The sequence below is a fragment of the Rousettus aegyptiacus genome, unplaced genomic scaffold (genome assembly GCF_014176215.1).
Source record: "Rousettus aegyptiacus isolate mRouAeg1 unplaced genomic scaffold, mRouAeg1.p scaffold_m13_p_19, whole genome shotgun sequence".
Taxonomy (NCBI): domain Eukaryota; kingdom Metazoa; phylum Chordata; class Mammalia; order Chiroptera; family Pteropodidae; genus Rousettus; species Rousettus aegyptiacus.
The window spans coordinates 2,886,109-2,898,763 of NW_023416294.1; the positions used below are offsets into that span (position 1 = coordinate 2,886,109).

General features: G+C 47.3%; 1 protein-coding gene across 3 annotated transcripts in view; it reads left to right on the forward strand.

Moving 5' to 3' along the window:
- ANOS1 (anosmin 1) overlaps window positions 1-12,655 on the forward strand; it is a 126,498-nt gene that overhangs the window by 60,036 nt on the left and 53,807 nt on the right. The window lies entirely within an intron of this gene.

Genomic DNA, 12,655 nt, shown 5'->3' on the forward strand with positions numbered 1-12,655 from the left:
CGCAGACACACTGCCATTTGCCATCGCGAGACAGCTGCAGACGGGGGCCGTCACCGTGAAGGAGCCCACGGCTTCTCCCCACCAAGGCAGGAGCCCCGAATCGCGCCTCGGGGGCCGTGCGTTCAAAATGGAGCCCTTTCATGGGGAAAGCGCTTCGTCTCGGAGTTACTTGTGGGAAACCCATCTCGCGTAATGTTAAGGTCGGAAGGCGCTTTGCAATAATGCCGTTCTCGTCCACCTCCATCTTAAACGGGATGGGCCAGTAATATAACTTAGAACGGGAGAGCCGCCCAGTAGTGCGAGGTGCGATTTAAGCCTAAAGGTGCAGTCACAGGTATATTGGGATGATAAACGTCATTTTGCTACACGGACCGATGAGAACGATGGCCATGGTGATGAGTTACAGACACACCTGGTTTCGATATAGAGCCCTCTTCGTGATGTATGCGTTAGAGAATTTGATGCGGGCAAATGTGTGTCTTATTCTACAGATTCTTTGGCTTCATAAAACTATTTTATTTTTATTGCTTTCCTCCTCGTAACATTCTGTACTCTGTGAACATTCTCTGGGTCCGAGGAACCCACTCATTTCCAACTGTTCTCTTGTCGTTTTAAAAGTCTTACGCTTTGGCATATAGGCTGAACAACTGAAGTAAATATCTAATCTTAAAGACAATATTGGAGAAGGAAGTACAATTTTGCTGTGTCGATTATAATTACATTAGCAAACTTGCCCTGTTTTTGAACTACTCCTGGTTTGGGTCACAGTCGGTGATTTCAGCGTTTGGGGGCTGTGTCTGCTGCCGGTCTCTTTCTGGAGCAGAAACTGTAGCTCTCGCGAACAGAAGCAATCACTATTAATCTTGTCCTGTGAAGCTTTGCTTCACAGAGACTGTGTTCAGAGAGAATGAAAGAGGTCTTTATTAGCCCGAAGAGCAAACGCCTTCTAACATTGCAGCAGGTCGTCTGCGTTGAGAAGAATGAATTCCCGAGTTCTGTGACTCGGTTTCAAGAAGAGGCTCTTTCCCCCAAGAAAGAGATCTTCCCTATTTCCGATAGTATTTGTTTGCAGGTTCTTTTTGCTGATTAAAAAGAGTGAGCCAGAGGCTTGATTTTTTTTCCCCCTGTTGGAGCAACAAGGGAGAACTCAGTGCACCGGGCAGAGAGGGCTGGATCACTCCGGCTCCGAGAATTGATTTGGTAAGGCTGTCAGGCACGGGCACCCCCTCTACGCACCCCGATTTCTGCCAAGCGGCAGGCGGGGGACCTGCCCCTCCGAAGAGGCTTTCCGAAGCTGGCTCTCCCTCCGCAGTTCCCTTTCCGTCCCTTCCTCTGGTTAGACTCCTCCGTGAAGACAGACAGATGCCGGCTGCCAAAGCGCAGGGCTCGCCCTGACCCTCAACGGGGCCCACAAAGGAGGCCTTTGAGGTCCCCAGAAAAACAGCCCCTGCCTTTTATTGGGCCGTGAAATCCGCAGTGAAAGCCCTCGCTCCTGGCTGCTTAGCCATGCGGGGTGGTGACGGCGGTGGTGGGTGGGAAGGGGGGGGGTGTCGAAGGAAAGACAAAGTCCCCGCAGGCCCCGAGCGGCCTTCCCCCCACCGCTTTGATTGTTAGGTGGTCCGTAAAACTCCCGAGGACGGCGTTTTGCCGGCTTCGGGGCGGGGAAGGGCCGGAGCAGGCCGTGGGGCATTTCTTTACCCGTGCGCCCGAGTCCTCACTGCGTTTGCTCCTTAGCGAACAGGAACTGGCGACCGATTTCCAGAGTAAATAAATAAAAGAGAGAGCGGTGAGCACGTCGCTTCACGGGGGTGACTCGCCTTCCGGGATGCGTCTCGAGCCCCTAAAAGGGTTTCGTGCCCTGCTTCCTGCCATTCTGGTGGGTCGCTCTGCTGCGTGGTCTCTTTGCCAGACAGATTTTCGTGCGTGGCCCACACCTTTCCTATCTGAAGCGAATCCATTGGGTACGAATCTTGTAGACACGCGCGGAGATGTTTCTAGCATATCATAGGAAGAGGAGGGAAACCTCCCTCAGCGTACGGAATGACACACGTACCCTTGTGGGTGAAGCAAATGAGGGTGGCCCCTGAGGACATGGCCCCGTTACTGACACCCCAGCAGCGCGAGGTGTCTCTGCCGCGGGATTCCATGGAGTTAGGGGGTCTTAGGTCGTTCTGGCTTACGCACACCTGACGGCACGCTGAATGAACGGGGAAGAAAATCACACAACGTGTGAAATAAATACCCTTTGCTCTCCGTTCTGTGTGTCCTTGGCCACGGAGACTGGTTCACGAGGCTGTCCCACACTGTTCCAAGCTGCCAAATGAGATGCCCGGAGGTTGCGCAGCGTACCTAAAATTTCTAAAATAACATTGCATGTGAGCGAGGCTATTTTTAAGCTCCCCGACGTGGAAGGAAGCATCCCCTACGCACGTCAACTGTCATAAACGCCGCACACATCTCTCACAGCCGTTGCGTGCAAGGGCATGAAATCTCACTCGGGGACTTCGACCTTTCTGTAGAGCGGACGCCTCTGCGTGCTCTGTGTCTGCGTGAGGTGACCGAAGGGTCGCTTCCACAGGCGGCGTTGGGGACTCGGAGAAAGGGGAGCTGGAGCCTCTGTCTCAGGAGAAGGGAACTTAGATTTCTCCCGTGACACGGTCCCCATCTTTCCTGGTTCCGCACGGTCACTTTGTGCCCACGGAGCTTCTGCACGCGCCCCCAGCCAGGACTCTGAGGGTCGCTCGGATCCCCCAGGAACGACGCCTCTGGGGTTTTCACCCCATTCGCTGTGGGCGGTTGCTTTTCTTAGAGGCGGGCGCTTTCTTGACGGACAGCTGGGAGGGACGGCACTCAGTGAGTCCTCGTTTGCTTTCTGTGCATGATTTTCCCCAGAATTCAGTCTGTTACGATGATGTTAATGAACATCTGGGAATATGCATTATACTGTGATGATGGTATGGTGAGGCTCAGGTGAGTCGAAGGTCGCTGGGGTCTGCGAGTGACCGGCTTAAACTCGTACCTCATTCTCTGCCTACTGGTTTCTTTGTGGAAGTTGCTTTTAGTCCCCGAAATCTTCTGGCTTGCCTCATTGTGGGTGGATTCGGGCAGACCCTTTCTAGAAGAGTATGACCTCAGCGTTTTGCAGGCAAACCCCAGCCCCCTAACATTCCTGCTTAACCCTTTTCTAAGAGCCACGGACCCCTTATTATCAGTATGTGTGTTGACAGGCAGGAGGTCTCTTCTTCCGTATCTGCTTCCTGCCGAGGAGGGTCACAGCCTCCCCCCCCTGGGGTTTCATGGAGCTCTTTCCCTCTCTGTCTCCGTCAGGACGGGGTCTTGGCTTTCCTGCCGAAATGCCGCCTCACTCCCTAGACAAAGAAAAATGAAGATGCAGATGTGTTATTTAAATTACATCTATTAATCTTCTAGTGTTGATTTGCATTTTAAGCGGGTAAAGGACGATATACTTGGTTGATATATTTCTTAAAAGCAAAACACAGAACCCTTGGGTTAAGGGACGCCTCCCCTCTGGGACTCGAAGGGCCTCGCCTGGCTCAAAGCCATTTCTGCGGCAATGCACCAAAGAACGCCGAGCGTCCATGATGCTCATCAGCAGCCAGAGGACCCGAATCACCCGATCCACGGGCGTCACCTGGATTTGAGGGAGAAGGCCTCTTCCCCAAAGGAGGGAGGAAAGGAAAAGATGTCGCCATGTCTACTTAAAGAGAAAAACAATAACAAAACTCCTGCACGTACATTCTGTCCCCGAACGGCGGCCCTCGTCAGCGGTGCGCGTCGGGGCGTGGCCACGTGGCTGTCACCGGCAGCTTCGGGACCTGAGCCCTGACAGGAACACGGCCTTCGTCCGGCCCCTCAACGCCCCGTTTTATTTTTTCGCCTCATCCGAGGAGGCCTGCCCGCCTCCCCGCCAGGGGTTCGCTCATCCGCATGTCTGTCCTTTGCCCCCTTCTCCCTTAGCGTCGACCCCCGCGTTGAAAAGGCTCTGTCACTGTGTCCTTCAGGACACGTCCGAGTCGAAGCAGTCTGGCCGCCTCACGTGCCATGCGGTGGCCGAGTCCCTCGGACACACAGCTGTCTCGGTAAACACGCAGGGACGGCGGGCAGGGCGGGAGGTCGCCGGGTAAGGGGCGCTGTTCCTTGGTTTCACTGCCGTTGGCTCCAAGGTCAGCGGAGAGTTGGGTCACCCATGAACCCTGGTGACGTCACGGACAGCCGGAGACACAGTGTCTGCCGTCTTGGCAGATTTGATGGTGCGGGGGGCCCGTCTCCGTGCACACCTCTCATCTTGCCATTTGCGTGATGCAGTCAATGAAGACAAACACACCTCTCCAGGTACATGAACCGGAAGGAGTTCGATACCGGGCTCGGGCGCTTCGGAAACGAGTGGCCGTCTCGAAGGGGCGCGGTCTCCGCTAGGCATCCCGAGGTGACCCCAGCGCGATGAGCTGGCCGCTTGCAGGCTCTGAGGCGTCTCGGAGCGGTGACCTCACGGCTGAGCCTGTCCCCAGACGTCCCCAGACGGGACGGACGTCGAGGAGGTGCCACAAACCTGCACGAGCCCACGGGGCTCGAGCGGCGGAGGCGGACAGCAAGGCGCGGCCAGACGGCAGCTCCGGCTCGTTGCCGCCTCCGAAGGCCGCGTGGAGCGTCCGTTGCGGCCAGAATCGTGGGGGCTGCGTCCTCAGGACATGCTGCTGGAAGGTTGTCGCACGCACGCGGACGCACGGCGGGGGAGGCGGGGGAGGGGGCGGAGTGGGGAGCATGAGAAACCCCATTGCCCCGACCGCAAGGGGGGCCTTCTACACCCCGTGCAAAGTCTCCCGAAAGAGTTAGGGCCATTGCACACACCTTCGTCCTGGTGCAAACTTACTGAGTTTATTTACGCTCACTGCTGGTTTCGATCGGCTTCACAAGCGGCTTCTTTTCTGTCTCTTTTTACTTTTCAGTTACAGTTGACGTTCAGTATTACTTTGTCTCAGTCTCAAGTGCACAGCATGGTGGTTGGACATGTAAACCATGTATGAAATGATTCCCCTTAATTAGTCTAGTAATTGGGTTCATGAGGAACTTTAATTGTCGGTTTATTATAATGCCATTTCAATCCCTCTTTTAGGGCTGGAAGTAGAACAAAATTAAGTAGCCGAGGGAGAATTGTGCATGTTCCAAGCTTGGGTTAAAGGCCAAATTGGTCCTATATAAATAGGGTTTCCCGTCCATCCCTAACGTATATCCCCCAGCATGGGTTTCTTTACAGCTTTTGGAAAGTTATCAATACGATGCTCACTTGTAAATTTCGAGCAGAGTGACCACACAAGGCCAAGTCGAATAGGTCTGTTCAGGGATAAGCTGATGTATTACAGGGTCTTTCAAAGCTGGGGTGATCAGATCTGGCCAAGGGGGCAGGAAACGTGAGAGTCTCGCTCCCCACCCCCCGCCCGGTCCTGTCAAGAGCATGCCCTTCTTCCTTGAGCTTGGTCAGACGGACAAACCCCACAGACGGGTGTTAAGCCATCTGTGACAAGCATTAGCCTTGACACTCACTAATTCGTATAATTGCAAGGACTGGCTTCATTTTTAGGGCGTCTCTTAGAAACTACTATAACCACCCCACTCTCAGACAAACAGATTTAATTTCTTGGAACTACTAAGCGGACAATGTGTGCCTTCCTGAGCCGTTCTTATGTGTACTGCTGATACAGACAATCGCATTAGGTCACAGACAGATATTATAAATAAGACAGGCTCCAAAGCCCCTCGGTGAGATTTCACCCCGGGGCACGTAGTGAAATCCTGTTCCTTCCGTGATATATTGTCATATTCGATAAGGCCAACAGCAAATACGATTGACATGGTCCTCCAACACTCCCAGTCAGTCACACGATTTCTGACGAATCGTGTTTTGTTAAGAAAAAATATATTCGGAGATGAGGATCAGTGCGAGACTCGCATTAGCTTTTAAACGTGGCGTGAAGCGTGGGAAGCCCGAATCTCCATTCGGCTTTGCAGCCTGTGAGGCGTCCTTTCTCCTGGGGGCTCAGCACTGTCAGGGGCACCCCGTGCCCAGGAGACCCCGGCTCTCCCTGGGGTGACGTGCATAACCCCGTATGACCCTGTGGAAAGCAGAGAGTGGCGTCCCAGTTACACTCTGCAAGATCCGATCTGATAATGCCAGCCTGACATTTCCAGGTGTATGAGACGATTCTTCCTCCTCCTCCTCCTCCTCCTCCTCCTCCTCTCCCTCTCCCTCCCCCTCCAGGATAATTTTATTGTATTGCGTGGAGAAGGACTTTATTAGCGTGCCATGGAAAGCAGAAGTATTAGAAGATAATTTAAAACTTTCAGAGGGTGAAATATTCTGCAGGCAAACTTAGAGAATGCAAGATGTGTGTCCGGCACCATGCGGAAGCCTAGGGCTCACTTCGAAATGCTTCAGGGCTTTTCTGCACGTAGTTCTGTGGCTTCGAACACCACAAATGTGCCGATGGCCCTGACATCTGTCCGTCTCCGGTCCAGATTACGCATGCAGTATCTCTTTGGCTCTCATCTTGGGCGCTCGGGTTTCTTACGGGAGTGTAAGACTTGCCATGTCCAAAATGCTCGGTTCCCAATTTCTTGCCTCCCTGCGCATGTCCGCTCTCTTCCAGCCCACTCTCTCTATTTTTATCTGAGTGAATGATGCACCGTCTACCTAGGAGATGGTTCTTCTTAATTCAGCTCTAAAACCTGACCGATGTCTGTGACGGGCTTCCTTGATTACGTGGGGCATCCGTATGTCCGTATGGGAGAATGGCGAGTGGTCGATTTGATAGTCTATCAAAGGGCACAGGTGCCTAGAATCAAACCACAAAAAAGTGTGTGTGTGTGCGTGTGTGTGTGTGTGTGTGTGTGTGTGTGTGTGTGTGTGTTTGACGCATTCTGGGTTTGAAATGACACATAGAGATCATGTCTTCTAGCCAGGGATGATTTTGTTTTTTGAGCCCTCTGGTTAAATAAACATTTTATATTTTCCCAGAGGGAAGGCTGTCTCGCCGTGTCCGGCATTTGATTGGAGCTAAGGAGGGTCAGCTCGTAGTGGTGTTCAGGAAACTGCTCGTGTTAGCATGTAAGCTCCTTGTGAGGCACAGCCCCCCACCCCACACACACTCTTCTGCCTTGGCCAAACACCGTTAGTTTACCCTCTCCGGGCTTGCGATGAAGATGGACCTGTTCTGCTGATTTTGGCATTTACGTATGTCAAAATTAGGGAAGATGTGCACACAGCCCTCGAAGCTAATAATTATTCAGGAAGCATTATCGAGGTCTCTGATACTGTGAAATAAACGGGTGAGATAGGCTCATTTCCTGTTTTCATCGTGGACGACGTTTTCCCTTGATGCCCTAAGAAGGGTTTATTCAGTACGAGGGACAGATGGACGTTTCAGAGGCGGCCGCGACCACGGGGCTGAGTGAGCTCGGTTCCTGTGTTTTACAGTGGGGTTCGTCTGGGACCTGCGGGATGGGTACGTCAGCCCTGAACCGTGGAGCCGCCGGGGCAGTGGTGAAACCGCCTGCTTAGAGAACCGCTTAGATCCAGCTTCACAAAGCCCAGAGTGTCCCCGTGACACAGTTCCTTGGGGACACGTGCCATCCGCCCGCTGTGCCGTTTCAAATCTGGAGCATTCGTCCCTGAACCTCCATTTCTTCCCATAAGCCCACCCATAGCCACTTCATCATTAAAAAAAAAAAAATTTGTGCCCACAGATACGTGTGCACAATCGCTTTTCAATAACGCCTGCTGAAGACGATGTGTGATTTTGAGGTTTTATGTAATTCTGAGACGACACATCTTTAATTTTTTCACTTGGTTTAAAACTTTTCAGAACAGTTAAGAGTACAGAGAATAGCCTCATACCTTCCTTCTAGATCGGCATACGGCAAACTTCCTGCCCAGGACTCGTAAGTAGCTTTGGCTCTCCTGGCCGTGAAGATGCTTGCCTGTTCAACTCGGCTATCATGCCGCAAACCCAAAAAACAGCCAGAGACAGCACGAACGAATAGGCCTGGCCGTGTAGAGAAGGCATGTGACATTGGGTGCCTCGTCTCTGCTTGCTAAGCCTAACTCGCCAATTATTAACTTCTTCTGTGCGTTCCGCATTTACTTGGTCACATTCTCGCTTTGTCTCTCTTTCTCTAGTCTCTCTGTATAGTCTGCACATACTTATATATGTTCTATAACAATTAACAATAATATAACATAATAACAATATATGAAATGTCTTAAAGCTCAAACAATATAGCATAACTAAAACAGTTGCAAGTATTTATTACATGTACTTATGTCATTATTACTACACATCACGTAATTGTGATATACCTGTTTATTGTTTTATTTCCCACTGTTTAAAAATAAGTTGCAGACATCATGACTCTCTGCCCCTAAACGTTTCAGCCTGCATCTGTTACCATGGAATTATCGAATCCAGGCAATATGACGTATGACATAACAATATGACAGAGTCTGCGTTTAAACGTCAGTCATTGGGCCAGTGTGGTTCCTCACGGCGTCATTCTGTGCGATCCGGGATCAGGTCCACCGTCAGCGTTGCGTTTGGCCGTGACGTGTCCGGAGTGTCAGTCACCACAGTGCCCATGAGGTGGCCTTGCGCATCCTGGAGATGCTGCCCAGTCGTCCAGGTTCCTCCCCTCTGCAGTGGACGGTTTCTCTTTGTCGTTACTGTTTTTGACATTGGAGAAGTAACTCTGGGAATGTTGCTTGAAATGTCGGAACGGTGCCAATCACGGCATCGCAGACGATAGGGAAGCTGAGGAAGCGTGTTTGGTCTTCAGTGAAACACATTTCCGTGGTGTATCTGTTTCGGGCGACTCGGTGATGTGGATCGTGGTATAGTTTAAGTGAGAAAACTCCCACGGGCGTGTGGATTTCTGATCATAACTCCCCCGATTCGTTCTCCCTTCCCCCCCATTTTAATTGTTTTCTGTGTGTGTTTGTTTCTAAACACTTCCACGGACACTCAGAGAGACTTCGTGTCAGAGTTTCCTTTCTTGTGAGAGAGAGCTGGGGTCGAGTGAGTTCTCGACGGCGCCTCGCGGCGGGGGAGTCGTTCCCCTTCGGCAGTTTGGGCGACAGCTGGTTCAGACACGCGGGACCCGTCTGAGGCGTGAGACGGCCCGGCCGCCTCGGCTTGCTGTTCCTTTGCGGCTCAGGCTCCGGCGACTCTGGGACTGTCATTCTGCCAGCAGGTTTCATTCTGTTGGCAGGACGCAGCAGGCTTTTCCACACACAGGATTGTAACCATCTCTATAGCAATTCGGAGCTGGAGAGAGTCCATGAATATTTCTAAAGGCAGCAGGGTGCACATAGTTTAGAAAATATACTGAGTTAAAAAAAAAAAAGAAACACTTTCATCTAAAAAACAGATCTACAGTTTCTCCCAGAAAAAGCTGCTGACATTAATTCAGAAAGCAGAAATGGTGGCTAGAAATTTCTGTTGATAGCATCCTTGTATGCTATGGATAGATACATGGATGAAATGAAAAGTGTCTTTTCAAAATTTTTTTTTTATTATTTTGTGGAACCCAAAGCTTATTCTTTATATCTAGGCAATAATTCAGACTAAAATGAAGTGTAAACCATTATTTCGTGTTGTATTACTCAACAGAAAATATTTTTGTGAAAGCATACTGTATGTCCTACAAAATGCAGTTTCAGGTTTTCAATTCTGAACCCCCCCCAATGACACAGATAAGAATAATGCTGCCCCGCCCAACGGTAGCTGTGGAATTTTGCCAAAAAACGTCAGCACTTTGAAACAATTATTCAGACATGCTTGAGAGACTGGAAGGAAAAGACATTTTATTTTCCTCTTCAATTGAAAGAAAAAAAAGCAAAGCTATCAGGGAAATGGGAAATAACTAAAATACATCTTCCTTATTGGTTGTCCAGAAATGGGAAGGAACCAGATTCACTAAAGTACCTACTATGTGTGGGACATTTAAAAAATATCATTGGAAAATTATTTCAAAAGAATTTTCTTGTGCAGATATCCACCACCACCCCCCCCACACACACACTCTGTTATGTATCACAAACCCATGGTTCTGAGAGGTTGAAATAAAAATTAATGGAGAAAAAACAGCTGATTATCCTAAATCCTGAAAGCCTGAAATCCTTGCTAAAAAATTAACTTCGATCACCGTTTGTGTGTGTGTATGTGTGTTTGTGCGGTCACGGCACTAGCAGTTTGTGATTTATAACAAATTCCAAAGCAGTTGTCTCTTGTACGATTTCTCTCTTATTCCCTTCTCTCATGGAGAAGAGATCTGGGGAGGTCCTTTTGGTAAAACTTTTTATTATTATTCCTATTGTTACTTGGAGAAACAGGAAGTATTCTCTTCTAGTCTGACATCTGAGGAAAAATGGCTGTCTTCTAAAAATTTTCTCTTGGCTTTTGTCGACATTCCTTTACCTGGCCAAGAGCTCTGTAAAGAAATAGAGCTTTGGCAGATTTATCCCACAAAGATTTGTGCAGATGTGTACATTTGCTTATTCTCGGCGGGTACTTATTACAAAAGTTTATTTGAAGAAAATGTTAGCATTTTGAGATGTAGCTTTAGACACTGCCTATTAGCAGTTATTGGAAATGGTGCAAGCATGCAATTAGAATGCTCATTGGATGGTTCCTGAATGAAATGACAAAGACTTAACTTATAAGTAGCTGAACTTGTGTTTGGGAAACGTCCCCAGGTCTGGCGGGGTGGCCATGATGCATCGTAAGTCACTTTGCCAACTGAACAAAATCCAAGGCATTTATTGGCTTCAGATGGTCTTGAGGGGGAATTAGGTCAAGCATACTTACTGAATGCCCATGACACTTTTTTGGTTCTGAGCCGATGTTTTAAAACAAGTAAGGAGAGCTCTGGGGATAAGGCGAAAGTAACTCTTTAAAGAACTCATAAAATCTGCAAAGTAGACAAGTTTTTAGACTATTTCATTGCTATTAGAAAAATGGTATTCTTTTAGAATTGTCATATGGGGAGGGGAAATCGTACGTTTCTCTTGGCACATGCTTGCAAGAGGTGAGTGTTAATAAACTTGGGACAAGCATGTATGGGTCTTGGAAGAATATCAGTGATGAGCTCAAGCTTTTAAAAATTAAAGTAACGAATAATGAATTGATCCTATGCACTATTACAGAGTATAAAATCTAAAATATTCTCATGAGAAATAGATAGGTTCTTAATGAACAAGAAAGAGACACTGTTTTCATCAAATGCTTTTAAGTTTTTTTCCCAGCCTTATTGGGACATAATTGACATATAACATTGTATAAGTTTTTGATATACAGTGTGAAGACTTGAGATACAAATTGTTTATCACCATAGGGCAGTTCTTTTTTAAAGGTTAGTAGGCATCAGAATTTCCAGAACTTGTTAAAAGATGTTGTATTTCTCGTAAACTACAAGGTGTCACAACTGTATTAATGGTCATTGGTCAGACTTTGAGTGGCATTGCTATGATGATGAACGGACCATCGACAACACGGGCAGTGGTCTGTTTTCAGATATATTCTTTCCGTTGAAATAAATGGCAGTGGATATTTGAAAATTAAGTTTTATCATAAAACTACATCTTTAAATTAGATCTTTATTTTAAAACGGAGAGGTTATTAGAAAGCAGACTGAAAAAAAATAGTATTGCTACATAACCTGAATTCGACATTATACACGTCTGAAATTTAACTGAGAATTTTTATTCTGATTGAAAAATGTATTAATAATGAAATTAAAATTATGTAGATAAGATAGTCATGAGCTTATGGGTGCCAGGGGTATACCAATATTTAAATGACAAAAATTTAACTACATAAGACTATATATTTTTTTTTATTAAAAGTTGCATTAAAATATAATTTTGAGACTCAAATCTCCATTCGTATCATGTAACTAACATTTTAATTTCAACCATGAGGCTTGGCTGCAATGTCTTATTTATTACTATATAGTATATATAGTACTACTCCTATAATATTACATATAGTATTATATTTTGTGTATTATAATTATAGTATGTTTAGAACTATATATAAGAATAAACTATATGTTTATACATGTACCTATCTATAACATTATAATGTTCATATAACATTATTACTATTAATAATTGTGCCATATTAATTATTATCGAACAATAGAGCATAACTATTGTCTCTGATTTATTACAATATGTATGATAATATGTTATATATATATTCAAAAATTATCCTCTATTCTGAAAGTCTCATGTTGATCTAATGTTCAGGGTTACTCAGTATATTTTAGTAGCATCATTAGACTGAACGGACGTTCATGCTGCTGAATTCACTGAGCTAAAGACACAAGTTAGCAACAATGTGTGTGTGTGCGTGTGCGCGCATATATATGTATGTAATTTTTTAAAACGATACGACTTCAGTCAATCACTTCCAGGGACAATATCCAAAAAAAACAGCTCTGTGTTGCCCGATGAAAAGTGAATATTAGAGTTTATAAGAAAAAAAAATTAATCATCTGTAACAACCGCCTTTGAAAAGCGTTTCTTCTCGAAGACATATTTCTATTCAAAGCGCTCTGCCCGGGAGTGAGTGTCACACTTGCG